The sequence below is a fragment of the Cervus canadensis genome, chromosome 16 (assembly GCF_019320065.1).
Source record: "Cervus canadensis isolate Bull #8, Minnesota chromosome 16, ASM1932006v1, whole genome shotgun sequence".
NCBI lineage: Eukaryota > Metazoa > Chordata > Mammalia > Artiodactyla > Cervidae > Cervus > Cervus canadensis.
Genome location: NC_057401.1, coordinates 52,512,231 through 52,519,707, shown reverse-complemented (window position 1 = coordinate 52,519,707; position 7,477 = coordinate 52,512,231). Strand labels below are relative to the sequence as shown.

Below are 7,477 nucleotides of genomic sequence, written 5' to 3'. Positions count from 1 at the left end.
AATGTAAAACTTTCAAGTGTTGGGCAGTTGTCACCTGCCTCCTGCATTTTGAGCATCCTCATAATGTCTGGAGAATTCACCGCCTATATTAGTTTTCTGTTGCTGTTTTTTTAAAAATGACCACAAACAGTGATTTCATGAGTCAGACACGACTTAGTGACTAAACCACAGGGATTTAAAAAATACAAATTGGTTGTCTTACAGTTTTGGAGATTGGCAGTCCAAGGTCCGTATCTGTGGGTTAAAACTAAGGCACTACAGGCCAGTGTTCCTTCTAGAGTCTTTAGAGTCTGTTTCCTTGACTTTTCCAGCTTCTAGAGCCTACTGTATTCCTGCAGTTGATACTCCACCCTCCGTTATCAAAGCCAGCACAGGATCACCAGCTCCCTCTGTGTTCACTGCTTCTATCACCACATCTCCTTGTCTGTTCCTCTGAATCTCCTGTCTTCATCCCATAGAAATGCTTGGGATTAGACAGTGCTTGTTGCTCAGTCGTGTCTGACTCTGCGACTCCACGGACTGGAGCCCATTAGGCTCCTCTGTCCATGGAATTCTCCAGGCAAGAATCGTGGAGCCGGTTGCCATTCCCTTCTCCAGGGGATCTTCCTGACCCAGGGGTCAAACCTGGGTCTTCTGTACTGCAGGCAGATTCTTTACCATCTGAGGCACCAGGGAAGAACTAAGGCCCACCCAAATAATCCAGGATGATTTTGTCATCACGAGATCCTTAGTCACATCTTCGAGTCTCTTTTGCCATGGAAGGTAACACATTCTCGGGCTCTGGGGATTAGAAGATAGATGTCTTTGGGGACCACCATTCTGTGGGCCCGTCACCTCTCAGTTCACAGGCCAGACCTTCGTCCCGGAGCTCACTCTCTCAGCTCTCATCATCAGCGCATGTGCATTACGTGCTAAGTTGCTTGAGTCATGTCCGACTCTTTGTGATCCCTATGGACTGTAGCCTGCCAGGCTTCTCTGTCCATGGGATTCTCTGGGCAAGAATAGTGGAGTGGGTAGACATCTTCTTCTCCAGGGGATCTTCCTGACCCAGGGATCACACCTAGTCTCCTGTATTGCAGCCAGATTCTTTTATTTATTTGTTTAATTGAAGGATAATTGCTTTACAGAATTTTGTTGTTTTCTGTCAAACCTCAACGTGAATCAGCCATAGGTGTACATATGTCCCCTCCCTCCTGAGTCTCCCTCCCATCTCCCTCCCCTTCCCAACCCTCTAGGCTGATACAGCCCCCGTTTGAGTTCCCTGAGACATACGGCAAATTCCCGTTGGCTATCTATTTCACATGTGGTAATGTAAGTTTCCATGTTACTCTCTCCATACATCTCACCCTCTCCTGGCCATGGCCATAAGCCTGTTCTCAATGTCTGTTTCTCCACTGCTGCATTGAAAATAAATTCATCAGCACCATCTTTCTAGACTCCATATATATGTGGGAGTATATAATATTTATCTTTCTCTTTATGACTTACTACACTCTGTATAATAGGCTCTAGCTTCATCCATCTCATTAGAACTAACTCAAATTCATTCCTTTTCATGGCCGAATAATATTCCATTGTATATATATATGTACCGCAACTTCTTATCCTTTCATCTGTTGATGGACATCTAGGTTGCTTCTGTGTTCTAGCTATTGTAAATAGTGTGCAGGCAGATTCTTTACTGTCTGAGTCGCCAGGGAAGAGCTAAGGCCCACTTAAATAATCCAGGATGATTTTCTCAAGATCCTTAATTATATCTTCAAATTCCCTTCTGTGATGGAAGGCAACACATTCTCTGGTTCTGGGGATTAGAAGATGGATGTCTTTGGGGACCAGCATTCTGTGGGTTGTGTCACCTTTAAGTTCACTATCTGGATCTTATGTATTCTTGCCTGGGAAATCCCATGGGCGGAGGAGCCTAGTGGGCTACAGGCCATGGGGTCACATGACTCGGACATGACTGGATCACCTTAGCACAGAGGCACCCATGCGACCAAGGGGATACAAATGAGATGCACTTGTGCTGAAGTTGGATTTAGAGTGAATCACCCAAAGAAACAGAGGTCTTGCATGTGGTTTTCATCCTGACTTGGTTGGGAAGCTGACAGTTGGAAGAGCATAGATGGAAAGTATGGCTGGTCTCTGGGGAGTGACTTGCTATGCTGAGTCCTTGTTTGGGGATAATGTCAGTAGCTTCTAGGTCATAGATGGTATAACTTGGGTTTTGTGCCTGGTCACTTAACTAACCTATAAACCTATTCTCTGACTCATCTGAAGATTCTAAGAGCTACGTATTATCCCGGACTAAATTCCTTTTCTGCTTAAATAGCCAATTTGCTGTTGTTAGTGGTTAACAACCCTGAATAATGTAATTTATCACAATAAGGACCATCTAATTTGGTTCAAGTTAGAACCACGGGCATGCATCAGTGTTTAAAAAAGCAGCATGGTAGTGCCCTAATCAAGGAAATAAAGCATAAACACCTTATCTAAAACCCCCATCCTAATATTCTCTGGAATCTAAAAATAAAATCTTTACTTCTCAGTTCCTCAGCTGGATACTTCCCCTGTTCCAGATTAGTAGCTTATTCATGGCTTTATTAGTAATATGAAGATATTGACTTTTTCTCCGCTCACTGAATAACAAATCAATTCTTTCTAATATAAGATTCTTTCTCTCTCCTAAAACTGAAGTAGAATTGTTTGTATTTCAAAACTGCTAGACCTACCCTCTGGTCATTTCTTTTAAAGAGATTTTATTAAAGGTCTTTATAGAGCAACATCCAGACTCCAAATCTAGTGGCCAAGGAGACCCTATTATGCTGTGAGTACCTGCTGGGGCACGGCAGGTGGCTCTGGCTTCCCACCCTTCTCTTCAGAGGTGGGAGTGGTGGGCAGTATTTCATCTTTGGGTTCCAGACTGTTCATGTGATCAGGCAGAACCTTCTTGCATGCGTGCATGCTGAGTCACTTCAGTTATGTCCAACTGTTTGTGACCCTATGGACTGTAACCCACGAGTCTCCTCTGTCCATGGGATTCTCCAGGCAAGAAGACGGGTGTGGTTGCCATGTCCTCCTCCAGGGGATCTTCCCAATCCAAGGACTGAACCTATGTCTCTTAAGTCTCCTGCATTGGCGGGCTGGTTCTTTACCACTAGCGCCACCTGGGAAGCCCTAGGGGCTTCTAAGGGCCAGTCTTATCAGTTGAGTCCTAAGGCAGCATGATTTTCACCTTGATGTCTAGCAGTCTGTCTGAGCAGCACATGGCACAAGGCGGTGTCAACATCATGGTTAACAGGGTCTTCACTGTGGACCATCAGGCCATCCACAAGCTTCATGGATTTAGCCCTCTGTCCTTGGAGTTTCCCAGATACCATGACCTCACAGTCCTTGACTATACTCTCCGTGATGAACCACAGCATACCAGAGCAGGCCCTAGCCCTGCAAGGCCTCATGGGAGTTTGTAACTCAGACACTATGCCTGGGCAAGGATGGACAGACCTCCTGTGGCCACCTTTCCAGCATAAAGTTCTACACTTTCCTCAGAGAAGCCAAATCTCTTCTGAATCACCGAGAACATTCTGTATCCTGGTGGCCAAGATAATGATTTCTGTCCTGGTTGATGTAACTTGGACTTCAACCCCAGAGTACCCATCTTCAGCCAGCTCTCACATGAGAAACTCATTCAGTTCAGCTTTGAAGATGTCATTAGTGACAAACTTCCTCTTCTTGGAAATCTGCACCACCATCTTGCCTTCATGATCTGCTGAAAGGACAGTACCCTCTGGTTCTTAATTTAGCTGATTTTTCTTTGGAGGCTCAAAGATGGCAGTTTGACAGTTTACTCCCAAATTCTTAGAGGTAATTGACTTGTGTAGCTCCGTTTTCTTTTTAGATTTTTTTCTTTGTTAACGGCTTCCTCCTCTTGTTTGTTCACATCTATAAAATAGAAAGAATGAAAGTCACTCGGTCGTGTCCAACTCTTTGCGACCCCATGGACTATACAGGCCATGGAATTCTCCAGGCCAGAATACTGGAGAGGGTAGCTTTTTCCTTCTCTAGGGAATCTTCTCAATCCAGGGATTGAATCTAGTCTCCTGCATTGCAGGTGGATTCTTTACCAGCTGAGCCACCAGGGAATCCCCTATAGAATAGCGTTGACTATACAGTAGAATTAACTATGCATTCAGAAAATGATTTCTTGGATCATGATAAGAGACTGAAGGTTTCTGGTTCAAGAAGGCAAAGCAGGAGGAGCGTGACCTTGCCTCCTTCCATGAATGCACCAGATCAACTGCTATACTTGGAACAATTTCCTTGGGGTGGAGTGGTGAGTATTGCTATCACATCACGTCTGTATCTAGTAGACAATAATGGATTAAAAAATAAGCAAATATTGAGACTACTAATCAAGGTAGTTGAGGTGAAGGATGCTATCGTCTACTTTTGTAGAAATTTGGATGGCATTATGTGACATTTTGGCAAGTTTTAGAGGTGTGAAGCTTAGCTAAAAACAGCTTTCAGGCTCCAGTTATTAATAGACTCATCTTTAGTGAACTGAAATAATAGTTTTCACATGTAAAACCAAGGTCCCCTAGCAGTTCTGTGCTGAATTTTTCCCAAGCCCTTGAACTGTGCAATTACTAAGGTTTAAGGTGGTGTATGACAGTTTGCTAAGTAGGACACTATAACGTACGACTGTGATCAAATCACAGCCCTTCCACACTGAAGGTAGTGTGAAAAATACCCTTTCTTTGATCTCTTTCAAGTGAAATGAATGAGTGTTTATTTATCAGACACTGACAACATGCCCAACATTGTCATAGGTCTTACCAGAAATAAAAGAAAAAACTCCCAAGGTCTTGCCTTCTCAGGAATTTAAAATTTAATTGGTGAAGGAACAATTTTATTTAAGGAAAACTAAGGAATAAAATGGGCTTCCCTGGTGGCTCAGACTGTAAAAAATTCGCCTGCAATGCAGGAAACATGGGTTCAGTCTCTGGGTTGGGAAGATCTCCTGCAGAGGGGAATGGCTACCCACTCCAGTGTTCTTGCCTGGAAAATTCCATGGACAGAGGAGCCTGGTGGGCTACAGTCCATGGGGTCACAAAGAGTCAGACATGACTGAGCAAATCATCACACCACACACAAAGAGTAAGATATGACAATGTGTGGAATTGAATGCAATACTGAGGGCTACAGACTGTGTCTTACCTAACTTAGGAGTTTAGACAAAGGACAGAGGAATGTTGGCTAGAGGGAGCCATTTGAGAGGGCTTTCTTGAGAATGGTTATGATGTAGGCGTCTTCTCCAGTTCAATTAGAATATGAATTAAATAATATACTTGTGAATTAAATACATGTTTAATAGAATATGAATTAAAGAAGGCTAGCACTTCAGGATAAGAAGTAATCCAATCGGATTAAATCAAGAAAAATAAAAACCGCTTAAGATATTTCCAGCAGAGAGGTATTTAATATGGGGAATTAGGTTTAAACATTATTGGAGGGAATTTGCTGGTGGTCCAGTGGCTAAGACCCCATGGTCCCCAAGGCAGAGGGCTCAGGTTTGATCCCTGGTGGGGAAACTAGATCCTATATGCTGCAACCAAGACCAGGTGCAGCCAAATAAATAATTTTTTAAAGAAAGCTTAAAATAGTTATTGGAAAGCTTGGGGGAACAGAAAAGGAAGTGGTGTTCTCAGATGTAAGCAACTACAGGGAAATGTTGTCAGACGTGCAGCCCTGAACCCCTCCCTCTCAAGCATCCTGTGAGGTCTGTTACCTCACTCTAGCCCAGGTATACTGCAGGTACCAGGGAGCTATATAGCTACTGCAATGGCCTGAGGAAGAAAGGTTCCTACTCTTCTTCAACCCTCTAATCTCAAAGACAGCCTCTTGTTGGTAGAACCTCGACTGGAACCCTGATAGCCAAGGAGTCTGAAATGTAGCCTCTAGTCTTCTAGCCCCTGCTAAGCACCAACAACAGATATTACCTGGTGTGATGTGGCGTGGTTGATGCAACTGCTATTTTAGAAAGATTTCTCTGGTAGTAACTGAAGTCCTAGGTCCCCATTGATGCTCCTGCCTGCCCCCTCCCGACCCTTCTCTGCATGCTAAGTTGATTCAGTCGTGTCAGACTATTTGTGATCCTATGGACTGTATTCCTCCAGGCTCTTTTATCCATGGGGATTCTCCAAGCAAGTGGGTTGTCATTTCCCACTCCAGGGGATCTTCCTGACCCAAGGATCAAACTTGCGTCTCTTACGTCTCCTGCATAGGCAGGAGGTTCTTTACCACTAGCACCACCTGGGAAGCCCAACCCATACTCTATCCTTTTTCAACTATCTTTGGGGTTATTTTTTATCTTGTTATTTTCTACCATATTAACATTACATACTTGTTTTTATGTCTTAGTTTTATCTCCTTAACCAGATTTTTAAAGACTGGGAGCACAGCTTCATTTATTAACAAATAGCAATTTACTGTACAAGAAACAAAATATCCTTTGCAATGTTGATGGCAGAGCAGTGAACAAGACACTCATGATCTGCTCTAAGGAATAGTTGAGGATAAAGATATAAATGGATATTTAATATACAAGGTGATAAGTCCTATGAAGAAAAACTAGGGTTAAATGATAGATAAGGACAGTGGAGGGGGTGGGGAGAGGCTATTTTAAATGTGGTAGCCAGGGCAGGGTTTTCTAAGAGGACCTATAGGATATGAGAGGGGGAGCCAGGTATATATCTAGGGAGAGAGGTTTCCAGGCAGAAAAAATAGCAAAGGTAGAGTTGAGACTGGCTGGAGGGAAGCCAAGGAGTCCAGTGATGCTGGAAGGAAGAGAGCACAGGAAGGTGGTTAGAAATAAGATCAGAGAGGGGCAGGGATGGGAAACGATGTGTCAGACAGACATGTAGTTTCTGTATTCTTCACAGAGTTGTTTTCAATTGGGAAGACAGCATTTAACCTCAATTTTCAAATCCAACACCCACCTCTCCAACATTATCTTTTTCCCTTTTGTATTTTATTTTTCCTTCTCTCTGATGCAGGTCTGTAGCTATATTTACTTTTCCTTTTATTAAATTGCAAGGACCACTTGCCAGAATGAGGTATGCTCGGGTTATTCCTGTGCGGTACGTTGCCTTAGCAACAAGGCAAATCTTACCCATTTCAGCTAAAGCTTATCAATAAGGCAGTCTCATAAGAGCCTAATGTTCACATCATTACATGTCTGTTATGCTTTTTCCTCTGTGCCTTAACCATGGCAATTCTCAGATTAATTAGGCAGATGCAGATTGACTGAATGGCTCCACAGACACAGTCACTCAGAAACAGTAATACTAGAATGATGGTTAAAAATCACAGTGGACAACCCCAAGTTACCATAGTGCTTTTGTTTCCTAGCTCTGCTGCAGCAAATTCTTATCCCTTCCAGGCAGAAGCTTGAAGGTGTTGAACATCTGTCATCTATTTA

The 7,477-nt window shown here is 43.3% G+C and overlaps 1 pseudogene; it reads right to left on the bottom strand.

The window, feature by feature from the left end:
• Nucleotides 1-2,817: 2,817 nt before the first annotated feature.
• On the bottom strand, nt 2,818-3,749 carry LOC122454469 (annotated as a pseudogene).
• Between the last annotated feature and the right edge of the window lie 3,728 nt (nt 3,750-7,477).